Raw genomic sequence first — 15,206 nt, 5'->3', positions numbered from 1 at the left:
GTTGCGAGTACTCTGGTACTAAAGTTGGCTGGGACCATGCAGCTCATGAGCTTTTGTTGTCTCTCTAGCAATTTGGAGTTTGCTGTTGATCTCTCCTTGTCTTCAGCTGGGAGAGGGTTCCAGTGCTGCTGATCTGCCTCGTTAGCTGACAGATGGCTTATTCCACTAATTTTGCATGAGTACTTCATGGTGATTATAATGACATGTTCACTGCTAATAAGTGATAAGCACTATCTTATCATTTGCTCATTGGGTGAGCGTTCAGAGGTTTTGTCAAACTGAAATTCAGTTTCAGTTGATGCTCGGCCCTTGGCTGGAGTTTCATGTACCTACTTTCAAGGGAAATGAAATGTATTCTGCAGATCCTCTTGGTTTTCCTGGGGATTATTTTGCAAGTGAAAGCCAGGGTACAGTTTCCTTAATTGAATCTGGGGTTCAATGGCAGCATTGTTTGATTATGGCACGTTCATTTAGATTCAGTTCATTTAGAGGAATCCAACATTCTTCAAACAGATCAGACTCACTGAGAAGACTGTAAAATCTTTTATTTTGCTTCATCTTTCCGCTTTGACCAAATGCAGTTTTGTGTTATTCCCACTGTAAGTGGCAATGTGTTAGAAAAGAATAAAATACTTGGATTTTTCCTTTCTGTTATTTTGGTCTTCCCTTCAATCTTTCCTCGTTCCCTATGAGATGACCACCAGTTATCTCAGATCCATGGGCATGGCAGTAGGTTTTTCCTCCCTCTGCTCATTCCTAATTTTGTACATGGTACCACTAGATGTCCCTCTTTGGCTTTCTTTTATTAGATTTCAGGCCTGGACCTGTGAAGAGTAAAGTAGCTGTGCTCTGCATCTCTGGCAGATTAAGTTGTAAGGGGAAAATATTTTGCTAGATTTAAAGAAGACATTCATAATAGATATTAAGGCAAAAGAGTGTCCCTGTACAGTAAACTTGCACTAAAAAAAACTTTATAGAAAATGTGACCTTTGTGAAAACAGAATATGTAACCTGTGGCTGAAACATTAGAATGTTTTGTACTGTTTTTCTTTTCTAAATTAACAAGGCACCAGGTAACTGCAACATCAGAATTCTTCTACTGAGGCTCCTAGAGAACGATGCAATTTATATTTTAATTGCCTGCTATTCTTTCTGATAGGTAAACACATTTTACGATTTGTATTTAGCAGTAGAGTAAACTGAATGGGACTGAGGCTGTGCAAAAACTTGAACTGAGTAAAGAAGCAGAAATAAAACTCAGAAGCTGTGTCTGTCTGCCACAATATCCAGAGGAGAGACTCAGCACAAATAGTTTACTTGAAATTACCTTGATAGGTACAAAATTCAACTTGGGAATTTAAAGGTGCTGTAAAAAATGTTGCTTGTATTTGAAAAAACTGGGATGCCCTATAAAGCAATGTGTGCACAGCAGATTTACTTGTCACACAAAATGCCAGGGAAGTGGTGGGGGGCATCTTTGAGTGATCCACTTGGCACAGAGGTGGAGTACAGTGTCAGCATAATGAATAGGAGCTTGCTTGGTGGATGGAAAATATTTTAAATTGAGTTTTTATTTAATGGATTTGAACTTTTCATGCCCAATTACCTTTTTGCTGAAAGAGAACAATAATAATAATAATAATAAAGTGCAAAGGTTTAGTTTCATTCTAGAAATGGGGAAATGTGCTTGGAGAGCTGTCAAAAGGCACAGTCAGATCTCAGGAGCATGGAGCAAGGTAGCTAATGCTCTGGAGTGAATGTCCATCAACTTCTTTTGTGGCTTTATGTGTCCTTGTAAATGGTAATGTGGCAGAATGGGATGAGTCGTGTACAGGGACAGATGGCAACAACGAGTTGGTTAAGGTCAGAGGAAGAATGTCCTTGCAAGGGGGTTTATATTATTTCTTTAATTTGTCCAGTTAAGACCTGTAGGTGCATGAATTATGGGGGAACCCACCCTCCGAAACAAGCTAGCAGGATTTAGGGAAACTCTTCCAGGATATGCATAAATAAATCCTTCCCATAGAAACCTTAATCCACCCTATAGCAGGAATGTAAGAAGGACAAAGCAAAGCAACAATCCCTGTGAAATTCTGTAGGTATTTTCCTTCTGGAGTAATAGCCTGTTCTCAGTGAACTTCCATTGCAGGAATATTTATCTCCAGGTACATGTACGTGGCTGAAGAGAAGGTTAGCCCTGATGTGTTCAAGTGTACTAAATAAAAGTGTATTTTTCTGAGTGTGTGTAATGAAAGAGGACACTGTATGTAAATTATTTAGTTCTCATTGCTATGATATCTGGATACAATGTATTGACTACACACCTAATTCAGCAACCAGTGATTTGAACAGAACTCTTCCCAGTGACTTTCACAGGCTTTGTAGCTCGACAAATAATCTCTGCCATATTCCATTCATTTCACTAAGTATGTGCACAATACAGCTTGCACTAACTGCCAGCAACAGTGTCCAGAGAAAATACTGTATTTTGTAAAATTTCAGAGAAAAAAACCTGTCAGCTAGATGCCACCTAACTTCAGCTTTAGCTCTGCTGTAACCACTCCTAGAAGTGGCTGCTCCATTGTTTACATATTCTTGATCACAGCAAGAGCTTTATTGATGCTTGGCCTTTGACTTGGCGTTACTGATGGCTCATATGGTGCAATCCTCAGCGGGGAACATGAGAGAGCACCACTTTAAAACAGACCCTGCTGGCCATGTGGTGCTGTTTTTGTTCTGTGCACTGCTAAAAGGGCCGCTGTCAACTGGAAATCTGGTCAATTAAAAACAAACAGGCTAATAGGACATGTCCCCAAGTCCTTTCACCAGTTTCTGTGGGATTGCAATCAAGAGTATCGTGTTTTCCTCATTCTTGTTGGTGGCTTTTTCTGTGTGTGTGTGAAAGCAAACAACTTCACTGACATGGAAGTGAAGGAGTGGATATGACCAAACCCAAAGCACACTAAGTAAATAATCCACAATTTTTTTGTGTGTTTCAGAAAGTGGGAATAAAAGGTATTTTTCCGTTAGCTCTTTCTGTTACTAAAAATTTTGTCTGAAAATTTGCATGGAATAAGCTCAGCTGTGGGATCGATAAACTGAGTGGAATTTATGGCAACCTCTAAAAATAGTAATTTTAGAAACAGAATAAAGTTTGTTAACTCTGAATAACATTTTAAACAGTTTTTGAAACAAAATTTTTGAAAAGTCATTAAATTTCTCTGATTAGAGAAATCAAAATATTTTCTTTTGTAGAACTCAACATTTTAATACTTTTACAATGGATGGATTTTCTACGCACATACCTGCAGATAGCATTTACCTGTGTTTTTACAAACTTCTCTTTTATCTAGGACCACTCTCTCTAATTTAATAGTTCCAACAATTCTTAAAATTGGAGTCTGGAGCTGCTGTTTGGCCTGTGTGTGGTCACACAGTGGGCTGTGTACTGGGGAATGCCATGGGTGTGGGAAAGGGCTCGTCATTAAGGGACTGATTGTGGAGGCATTGAGGATCATCAGTTTGCATGGGCTGCAGGGCAAGTTGGCAGCATCCAGCACTTTAGTTTGAGGGTGGGTTCAGGTCAGAACTAGTGCTGTGGGATATTGGAGGACTCTTGGGCTGTACTCCGTTCAGAGCACCAGATGACTTCTGGAGAGCTACCCAAGCACCACCAACAAATGCAGCACAACCTGTGGACAGCACATATTACACCCACTGAAGACCAGGGATATCAGTGCAGAAGATACCAACTACCCAGTAATACACTGAGAACCCCATCACACAGCTGAAATAATTTTTCAACTGCTAATTTAACTGCTGTTTCTCTTCAAAACAGAGGAGAGAGAAACTTCATGATCAGACTTGAAGTATTAAAGTGAGACTAGCAAACATACCAGAGAGTGATCTGAGAGCCTCATATTCTCCAAGGTGTGGGCAATGCAAAGTCCATTGCAGCCCTGGCAGAGGCAGCTGATGGAGTGGTTAATGATGCAATACTTTTTTTAGTAATGTGTCTCATTTGGACACCACAGCACATCCTGTTTGTATTTCATCTCCTTTCCCTGGTATTTTATCTATGTCCACTATGCTCGCATTTTGACCCAAGGGACTTGTATTTTAATCATTTGCTCTTCCTACCTGAACTTTCTTCTACATACTTAATATTACTTTACTTGGGACTTGAACATATGGAACAGATATTTTTAATTCTCACAGTTAACGCTTGACTGCTTAAAAGATATATTTTTCTACTTTCAAAGAAAGCATTTAAAATCTCCTATATTATGCTTGCTACCCAGAAAAATGTTTAGTGCTGACCAGGAATGCATACAAAGTGAAACTTGTTTGATTTTTTTTTTTTTTTTGGTCCCTGGCAGGACAATAACTGACTTTAGTGAATGAGGAAGCTTTATCCAGTGGTGTCTTGAAGCTTCTTTGCAGGCATGTAGGATCATTTGGCCTACTCATGGAGCTGTTTTATGTAGTCATATTGGGGAAGTACCAAACACTGGCAGATAGGTTTTGTTAGCAGGACCTTGGTGCTGTGACAATCAGGTTACAGGTAGCTCTGAGCAAGAGTAGCAGTTACTTGCTTCTGCTCATAAAACCTAAAATTTTTATAACTGCAGCACCAAAAGGCCTGTATTCTATCCCAATTCTATTTTTGACCAAGTCAGGTAACAGCTCTGTGCTTCTGTTTCCAGTCTCCAAGCTTCTATTAATAAAATAATTAATACTTAAACAAATGCTAAGTGCTGAAATTGCCTGCTTACATGTTGGCAGAATCGTATATCACACACACACACACATAAGAATAAATGTTCAGCTGCAAGATAAGAGGAGACATAAAGGCAAAGTGCCAAAGAAAATGTAAAGCAATGTGATACCTTGGAATTGGGAAACTTCTTCTGCTTTGGACATGAGATACAAGCTGGGCCACTTCTTTTTGCTTTGATTTTGTTTCTGTCACCTTTCTTTTGGGAGTTTTGAGCAAGTGACTGTATCTTTTTAACAGTGAGATTTGTACAGAACCTTCTCTAACAGGATCATGTTTCTGGTGGAAGCTGCAATTTTAATTTGTTGCTATAGGTGGTACTGTAATATTAATACATAATATAAAAGAATCATGCATAATATAGAAGAATAATACATAATATTAAAAAAGAAGAGGAAATAATAAAAAGGTGAGAACAATCAATAAAATGAATGGTAGCAAATGCTGATGATTCATACTGTCTAAGTTCCAGCTGAGGTGATGATAAAGCTTGAAGGGGACATAGTCAGTTTCATGTGGTGGCTTTTAATCTGAGTAGTGCATGTCCGTAGGATACTTACTCTGTTTTCAGATCTCTTCCACCAAATCTCACAGAACCATGGTTCACACCCTGCTCCCTTCTCCTCACCTGGTGACTGTGACAAAACCCTGAGAACTTGCCAAAAAGATAACCAGGAAAACTTGAGGTAAGACGTGAAAGTTGGAAGATGCTCTTCAAAATGAAGAAGGTTCTTGATATATAGGGAGTCAAAAAAAGTTTGAGTGGAGTCTCATCCATAAGATAAAGTTTCATCTCTGCAATCTTTTCCAGCCTCACCTTGACCAGCTTTCCCTCTCACTTAGCTTTTCTAGACTGTGTTGCTTTACTTACAGAGAAGCACTACTTAGTTTTCCTTCATTTTATAATATTGCTGTTTTCAAGTCCATGTAGTGGTTAGAAAATCGAAAGGAGAACTCTGAAATAGAGTAAGACTTGTGCAAAAATCCCTTCTGAGAGAGTTCTGTATTTCTTCCACTTCAAGTTATTCTTTGTGATACATGTTCCTTTGGCCAGAAGTGTGAATGTCAGTATCAAGCTCTCCAGCTTTTCCTTGGTTACTAAATTTGGGAATGCAGTACCATGAATCAGTATTCAAGGCAGCTGGATTTTCTCAAAGCTGCTATTCTGACAGGATAATGCTTACTGATCTTCTATAGCAGCATCCATAATAACACATTCTCGAGGAGCAGTTACTGTACAATAAAGGTGATTCTTTAGGCTGTTGAGGTCAGCATGGGTCTCCTGCCTTGTCCTACAAGCCCAGTGTTTGGAGTTCTCCCATACTGAACGGGCTCTGAGTTGCAAGGGAGCAAAGGATAAGTTGTATGAGCCAGCTCAGCCTTGAACATCTCCAAGGGTGGAGTCTTCACACTTCCATTGGCAACCAGAAGCATTAATTACTGAAGTCTTGTTATCAAAAGTTATTTTCCGAAGCTTTTAAAAAATAGGATTACCTTCTCTCAACACTTCTACTGGAGATGACCAAAATGTAGAGGGGCCACTTTGTGTGTATAAAGGAGGGAGCAGAAGGTGGGAGGGGGAAATTTTCTTGAGGCTTAAGGTTGTGTCTTGTCTGTTTGAGCTGTCCTGCTGTGAGACGGAGAGCTACATCCCTTGTAATCCCTCCTGGCTGCCACACCATAGACGTACAGGAGTTCCTGTATGGAAGATCTGGAGAGATAGTGTCCAAAATAACAGAGTTCTGACGAGCTTGTGCAAAGCCATGCATAGGGAAGACAAGATGTAGGTTCAGGTTCCAGCTGATCCACCGCCTCCTTTTCCCTTAGACCAGTAATGTGGGACCTCAGTTACTTGGAGATTAACTACTTAACTGGAGCAAGCCTTCTCTGCTCTGCTCTGCTCCTCATTCCTGTTTAGTACAACACAGATGGTGAAACCTTTACCTGTTTTGCTTACCTGTATCCCAGGGTCTTTGGGACAGATAATATTCCTAATTATACAGTAATTCACTTGCATGCTACCACGACATTAATGATAATAATAACAGGAACCATCTTTCAGCACATGATTGCGCATTTCAGCATAGACAAAATGTTGTAGAGAAGGTATTCCACAGTGCAAAATGTTTATAGTAAAATCTGAGAGGTCTGTCTTTTTGTGGCATGTGAGGTTTTTCAGATATAGCTGTGTTTACTCAGTACTGCCTGTAAAATATATTTGAACCTTCTCCCTCAAAATATGCTTCACTGCATCACTATAATATCCTTGTGAAACAAACATTTGGATTTTTTTTTAACATCCAAACCCATCGTTTCACAAGGCTTTATACAAACGGGAAACATAGTTAAGATTTATTTATTATGTAAAATGGCAGGGATTATTATGTTCATTACTTTAAAATTGCACAATGCTTTTACATTAGGATCAATTTTAGAGCACAGGATTAGCTGCTAAACTACTGGCAGTTTTGGTGCCTTATTACCTTCTATTATATTCTGAAGTAATTTTCATTTATTTAATTTAAACTTCTGTCATTCTGCTTTTTCAAACCTTAACGTCTCTGCTTCTAAAAATCCAGTTGGTGTTTTCTATCTCCACTGCTAAAGAGGAGCTGTTATTAAGTGATTCGATGGCTTGTTTAGTCCCTTGACTATTCCAAGGCTCACTTTGCTTAATTTAACTACTGTACTTGCCTGCTCCCTCTCTCCTCCCCCCCGCCCCTTTTTTGTTCTTAATTGTTTTCAGAGTACTCAACTTCCTGTGGGGAATCAGTCAGCATGCCAGACTTCAAAGCACTTGTTACAGTAGACCAATTTGGCAATATGCTAATTTAAACCTATTTTTATATCTTTCTACGTTGTTTCTACGCAAACAAAGACCATTTTGGACATTAGTGAAAGAGGGAGGTCTTTGGAGATTTTTTTAATCGCCTCAGATCTTATTGGGGGGAAAAAGGGAGTGACTCTTAGCTGTTGGAGATGGAAAATACCTGTAGGGTCTCATTTAATACATCCTTCTCTTAATTATGTACTCCATTTTATTTGCTTTGCCTGATCCAGTCCTGGTCCATCAAGTGAATCCACATACATTGGATGTGGATTGGCTTTAAATCAGGGTAACTGGGGTACAGCTCTTACCGAAATGGCCCTGACATGTGGGGCTGAGAGCCCTCAGCTGTGCTAACCATTATGGGTTCACAAAATGGAAATATCTGAAAAATAAAGGAATGATGAATTAGGCATTTTGTACCCCTGAAATTTCTGATGACAGTGAAACATGTTGAATCTATGAAGTTTTTAAGTGTGCTGGGCGAGAACATCACATCTGTAGTTACATGCACGTTTACTGACACTGTACAGTTTGAGCTATCAGGCACCTGACAGGTGAACCTAGGAGTTGTATACAAAAACAAACTTTCTCTACCTCCTCCCTGACAGTGGCATAGCAGAACAGGGAATGGGGCCTGTGGTCAGTTCACCACACATCATCTTTGCTGCTCCTTCTTCCTCGGAGGGATGACTCCTCACATCCTGCCCCATCTCTAGCCTGTGTCCCTCCCATGGGATGTAGTCCTTCAGGAACAGACTGGTCCAGTGTGGGTCCTGTACGGGGTCACATATCCTGCCAGCAAACCTGCTCCAGTGTGGGCTCCTCTCTCCACAGGGTCATTGGTCCTGCCAGGATCCTGCTCCAGCACAGGCTTCCCACAGGGTCACAGCTTCCTTTGGGCATCCACCTGCTCCAGCACCCACCACGGGCTATGGGTGGATCTCTGCATCCCTGTGGCTCCCCATGGTTTGCACCAAAGGCTGCAAAGGAATCTCTGCTCCAGCACCTGGAGCATCTCCTGCCTGTCCTTCCTCACTTTCCTGGCTATCTGCAGAGCTGTTGCTCTCACCTATTCTCACTCCTCCCTCCAGGTACAGTTGCTGTTGTGCAGGTTTTTTCTTCTCTTCTTAAATCTGTTAGCCCAGAGATGCTGTCACTGCCACTGGTGGGCTCAGCCTTGGCCAGTGGCAGGTCTGTCTTGGAGTTATCTGGCATTGCCACTGCCGGACATGGGGGAAGCTTCTGGCAGCTTCTCAAAAAAATTTCCCCTGTAGCCCCTCAACTACCAAAGCTTTACCACACAAACCCAATACAGGGTGTTTTGGACATAATACAATAACATCTTTTGGGCTTTTTTAAGACTTAGCATCATACATCATCTCAGCAAAGTCAATGAAGTCATAGTTCCAGCTTCATCCATACTGCCTGCGTGCATCTTTGAGTTGGCTATCTGTAAAGACTTGGTCTGGATCCATCACAAAACTGTCATTAGGGCTATTTCTGGTAAGATAATGAGAGCTACCAGGTTTGTGCTTTGTGCTGGTTGCAGAGTAGAGGATGGATGATCTGGCATGAAGTATACTGGGATGATTTTTTGAATGTATTTTAGCAGGCAAGACAAGTTCACGTAGGGTCTGGAAATCACAGCATTTTTATGTTATTGGGGCCCAGTGTGTCTCATAGAACCATGACCTTGGATTTATCATCTACTTATAGCTGGACAAGTTTAGCTTTTCAATGGGATTATTTGATGACAGAGAGAGAAATCGTGATAGATGGAGATTCTGTAAGTCTTCAGTGACATCAGAATCTCATTCAAGGCTGTTATTAGCTTAGTGTTTTGTAATCAATGCCTTTGCAGTTCTTGATTATGGTAATTTCATTAGTGATACTGTTCCAAAATGGCACGGATTGATTTTCGCAAGGAGAGTCTTGTATACAAGGAAAGAACAGGAATTCCTTTATTCCCATATTCATTTTTCATCAGCACACTGAGGAGTGCATTTTCAAACTGTGCTCTCCATTTAAGAAGGCACTTCTGTACTGGAGGGCTTCAGCCATGAGTGGGGAGGCTGCTGTGGCAGCAGAGGCTGTGTGCTCATAAAGGGCACAGGCAGGTCATGTTGTGAAGAGTTATCAGGAGTCTCTTACGTGGAGCATATAATTTTTATTTGAGCAAGCAGTGAGCATGAACTCAGTGTTGAGTGCTGGCACAAGGACCCTTCCATGAAGGCTGCAAAGAAGATTCTTGCATCACCTTCCCTCTGCAGAGGGAGCACTGTACAAATCCTGGGAAAGCCAATATGAAAGCTACATCAGAAGATTGTCCAGCTACCAGCTGAAAAATTACCTTGATCTTGTGGCCTGAGATCATATTAAGTTCTTAGAGACTTCCATAAACTAAATGTAAGGTCTAGCCCTTTGGAGGATCTGATTTGTTGCTGTAATTAGTAATGCTGCCTTTTTGTGTGGGTGTGGTCTAAAGGTATTCTTTTTGTTCACAATCTGGGTTGAAAAATGGAAATAAATGATGGTTAATTACCAAAGAGAATTCCATTTGAGCTTTCCTACTATAAAGAAAAAAAATAAAGAGACATGTAACCTGTGATTTCTCTTAAAATAAAATTTACCTCCTTAAATTCTTATAATAAATAGTAAAAGTTGGTGGATTTTAAAGCGAAAATTCAGTTTGTAAACTATGGGTTGAAATATATAAAACAAAATAATTTTTAACTTTTCCAGGCTATTTTTAAATTATTTCCTTATAGCCAAAACTTCTGTCTGAATTCTGTCTCTCTGTTAAACAGTTTCAGATTCTCTAAAATGGTATTTCTCGTTAGTTATGCCATTTGCATTTGCAATATGTACATTGCTCCAGCACAGTGTTTCTTTAAAAAGTGGTTTATTATCCATTTAGCCACATCTATAAGGTAGAGTGATGCCTGCATATGCAAAAGATCAAACTATAATAACATCTTTGGAAATGGATGATAGCAGACTCTCAAGTAGCTCTCATTAGTGGAATTATATAGTTATAGCTAAGGAAATTATTATCTGAATACTACAGATGGTTCAATGGCTTCTTAGTGCAGGGACAGAGTGAAAAAAAATCATAAGCAAAACATGCTGGGAATGACTAAATGGAAAATGAGAATTTTTTTCTGATTCCTAGTAGAAATGGCTCCAAGTCAAAATGTCAGATTCAGATAGCTGCAGACCTTAAGGCTAATGAGATCTGGATCTGTATTTTGTATCTTGCATCTATAGTTTAAAGTGAATTTGAGATCTAAATTTATACATGTGATGGAGTTTAATATCACTTGAATCTCTGGTTCTGGTTTCAAAGGTCTCTCTTAAACAGTGATGGCGATGGAACATATATCTCACGTTTTGCCCTAGTCTTTAAAATCAAATGTTATATTCTTTAGGAATATGAATGCACAGAAGTGTCTATATTATACAAGTGTAGGAAAGTAAAACAACTTCTTTCATAGTGAAAGTTTCAGTCTTGTCCAGTAGATGTTTGTTGTTATTTATTGAATTTTGCCGTATTGATTTCTGTAACTCTGACTATTTATCTTTCTACTGCAACACACATTTCAGTAAAAACTCTTTACAGGCCAAAAGGCCAGAGTGAAGTCTTTGCATGGCTTATCTCTAAAGTAGGAAGGGAGAGACTCAGAAGTTGCACCTGCAAAAAACAGTGGGGACTCTTTGATGTCTCTCTTAATGTGCTGGGTTTAGATTACTTTGTGAGTACAAAAAGGGTGAAAGGTTTGAGGATACTTTCAACTAAGTCTTAGGATCATGGTTTGTCCATGGGGTAGTTTTTAACAGAGTGGATACAAGGGGATGGGCTATCAAATGCAGTGTCTTCAGGCTGAAATCTGGTCTCTGTCCACAGAAAACTCTCATGACCCAAAGATCCGTGATATTTTCAATATCATACTTCTTTCAAAGAAAAAAAAAAGGCCACAGCATGGGATATTTTTTTCTCAGTTTTTTCAGCCCTCTCAAGTTATTTTCTATAACTGAGAGCACACCATCCCCCCCTTTTCAATTTTTTGTTAATTATGCAGATGACTCCAAGATGTCTTAGTGTAGAACATGAGGTACCACAATGTCATTGGAGCAGGTGCATAAAGCAGGGGATTTAGCAGGCACCCCTCAGTCCTGTGAAAGTGAAGTATGTTTAGAAGAGTTCCTGTCCTATGCCAATGAGTTGACTGTTCTTTGTTCACCATCTCCTTCATTATCCATAAGTTTTTGCTGAAATGAAAACATTTTTAATCAGAAGAATTCTAAAGATAAACCATTAAATTAATTTTTGAACTGGTTACTTTTTCAGCTGAGCCTGATCGTTCTCATTTGGAGCAAATTTATCCAGTAACAAAATGTAAAGTAGTGAGACAAAGCTTAAATTTCAGAGAGGGAATTTTAAGACAAATAATAATTTTCTGAGTTTTGCACAGGACAAGAGCATTCAAATTCCCAGATACTGTGGCTCCCCTCATTCATGCTATGAGTAATAACCTAATTGGGGGTTAAACTTTATAGGGGGGCCAAATTCTACCCCTTCATGTTCTTCCACCTGTAGAGGACAATAAAATACAGTGTTAATAGGCCCACACTCTTCTGACATCCTAATTAAACCCCCAAGACTTTCTAATAAGCTGCCGATCCTATGGCATATTTATTTTTCCAATAATGCCAGACTCACAAGGTGTATCTTTTGCTGTTAGATATTCCCTAAAGGCAATAAATGAGGTTTTTACGCTATATGACACTGCCCTTGGCTGACTAAGACCTGGTTTAGGTGCACTGTTTTTAGTTCTGACCTAGGGCTTTCAACCCATAAGTAATTGCTTCAAGAAGTTTGTTAAGCTGATGTTACTGCAGGATTCCTGACAAGTAAAGAAGTACAGTGAAGTAAGCAAATAAAAAATTTCATGGAGAATGATCCTGTGTGGTCACAATGCTGATGGGAAGCCTAAAGCTCTTATCAAAATTTTCCTTATAGAAAATCTGAAATCATTATTAAAATCAGTCTATCCCTGATATACGGCTACATAACCTGGATCAGAACCTAGCTTTGGATATTCCACTGGTTTCTCCACTCTGTTCACATAGGGAATTGATAATTTCTGCTCTTCTTTTTCAGATAGAAATGTCATATTTTCACTCTGAATAAATGGATTAAGGATTTGTCAGGCCAATTTTGCAGCTTTCTTTCAAGAAATTCACAAACTTTTAAAATGTCATATTGCTTTCATGCATTAAAATGTCTTAAAGATCTGCCTAGGGAAAGGATGCACGTTATTTATGACTTTCCTAGATATTTTGGTTTCAAATATTTAAATCTACTAATAACTGGAAGAAATAGACAGCTGTGGTTTCTGAAGAACTTAAGAATTTGTTAGTGTGGTGACAATGAACCCCAGATAATTATAGACTAATTTATGAGCTAGTTATACAGGCTGAAAATTCTGCCTTTTAGAACCATTTTGGGCAGACTTGGTTACACAGGAATCTTCTACTACCTACTCATACCTCGTTTGTCACTGTGCTATTCCCCGTATTAGGAGAAATAGGGAAGAGCAGAGTTTCTCCTTTCAACATTTCCAGGACTGCTTCTGGAAAAAGCAGGGCAGCCGTGGCCCAATTCTCTTCCACAAAAGGATGGATGTACCCTCCCAGCAGAGGAGCTGGAGAGGACATTGACATGCTGCTGACCTGAAAGTGTATGAGGGACACAGGAAGAATGTCATTACCTACATTGTCAATGACGTTGAACTGCAGGGTTCTCTTTCCCCCCTCAATGCAATGCCATCATTTTCTTTACCTTTTCCAGAATTCTCGTATGGCGGCCACCATATTCAATAGACAATTTGAATATGGATTGTTCCATAATTGAAGCTAAGCTAGGACACTAATTAATCCCTCTTCTGCAGTTCTGTAATGAGTTGGCTGGCTTACAAATACCACTGACCTCTAATGGATAGAAGCAGAACTGTTCAGTCATTTGTCATGTCTCATAGGGCACAACTCATGCCCAATCTGCTTTAAGTTGAATAGTAAGGACTTGTGCTTTTGAGTCAGGAGAATCTAATTTCAAGCTCAGACACTGCCAGGAATTTCTGAGTGGTTGTGGTCTCCAGCTCAAGATTAGGGTATCATTAGTGAGCCCAAACGAGTGAGCAGTTATTCACAGGAATGAGTTAATGCTTTGCTCGCCACTGTAAGAAAGTTTGCAGTCTGTCCACTGTAACAAATGGGAAGCTGTAGGTGGTGAGAAATTTGTTATACTATATAAACAAAACATTTCAGAGCTATTATAAAAGTTGAGATTTTGGTGAGCAGAGCTCTTTATTATGTCTTTGTTCGTTGTGGGCTAGCTAGCAGTGATTCATGGAATATTACTGTACATCTGATTTTAGTAGTTGCCCATTACATCATGTTAACATATTTCAGTAAGTGATCAATTCAGCTTTTGGTATGCTGCTTTAATTCAGGTTTCATTCCTTGCCTGGTATTTATTTTTGGAGGGATGTTGTCCATCTTTGTCTGAGATCATACTGCCCTTTTTGCAGTAAACATTTTAGGATAAAATGCTTAATAAGATTTGCATTTAAAAAATGAACTAAAAGAACTGGACCCCCTCCAGCGAGGAACAAGTAATTATATCATTTGTATTGCAAAACAGGAGCAGCTATAAAACATCAGTATACTTTTCAAGATTGATATTCTTGAGAAGCATTACATTACATACAAAATAACAGGCCAGGCAGCGGGGAGAAGCTTTTCCAGTGGAAGTAACCCACAGACTCAAGGCAGAGACATGGGATTTGTTCTGGATTCTGCTTAATCAAGAATTACAAATTTACCACTTCTAGTTTTTGCCTTTTGCTTCCACGCTAGCCTGGTTGGAAAAGCTAGTGAGCGACGCTGTTAGATTTTGTTGTAATCAGAACAACTTTTTGAGAGATTAATTTCAGAAAACCACCCAAGTGTTGCATAACACATTCAGAAGTCTTTTGTCTGGGTAGTTTATTTTAGATTTCTTCTCTCCACTCCTGCTGAATTATGAGCCACTGGAAGGTTTCCCTGCATAGCTGTGCAGACGGGTTCAGCTACGGCGTATCTTGTGATGTTTGTTAATGTGGCAAGAAATATTTCACGTAGCATAGATGCTCCTGGCCTTAAGACCTCTTGTTCCAAGTAAAAGTACAGGAATTGTTCTTCCTGTTTGGATGACTAAACCAGTTTAAATAGTCTTCAGGCAAAGCACTGTCTGTGCTCAACGCCACGTAACGTTTGGTGAATCTCAAATAGAAATCCTCATCAGATTTTCAACTGCTTGTGAATAATAGGTAATCTCATGAACCAGAATCATGTGTTTGGCATTTTATTAATGAAAATATTCCCAAATCAGTGCCTGTTAGCTCATTTAAATATTCAGTGACTTCTAGCCTGAATACAGACCATTTTCAAAAGGCTGTTAGGTGAATATTAATAAATTAATATGTTAATTAAATCTGCATCTGTGTACAGGCTTTATTACTGTTTGCTTTGCATCTTTCTAAAGCTTTTTGAGCTTTT

General features: G+C 39.3%; 1 long non-coding RNA gene across 1 annotated transcript in view; it reads left to right on the top strand.

The window, feature by feature from the left end:
* The window catches only part of LOC138104368 (uncharacterized), a 37,876-nt gene that overhangs the window by 585 nt on the left and 22,085 nt on the right, over nucleotides 1-15,206 (top strand). The gene's annotated exons all lie outside the window — the stretch shown is intronic.

The sequence above is a fragment of the Aphelocoma coerulescens genome, chromosome 1A, assembly GCF_041296385.1.
Source record: "Aphelocoma coerulescens isolate FSJ_1873_10779 chromosome 1A, UR_Acoe_1.0, whole genome shotgun sequence".
In the NCBI taxonomy this organism is placed as follows: Eukaryota; Metazoa; Chordata; class Aves; order Passeriformes; family Corvidae; genus Aphelocoma; species Aphelocoma coerulescens.
This window is presented reverse-complemented; position numbering and strand designations above follow the sequence as displayed.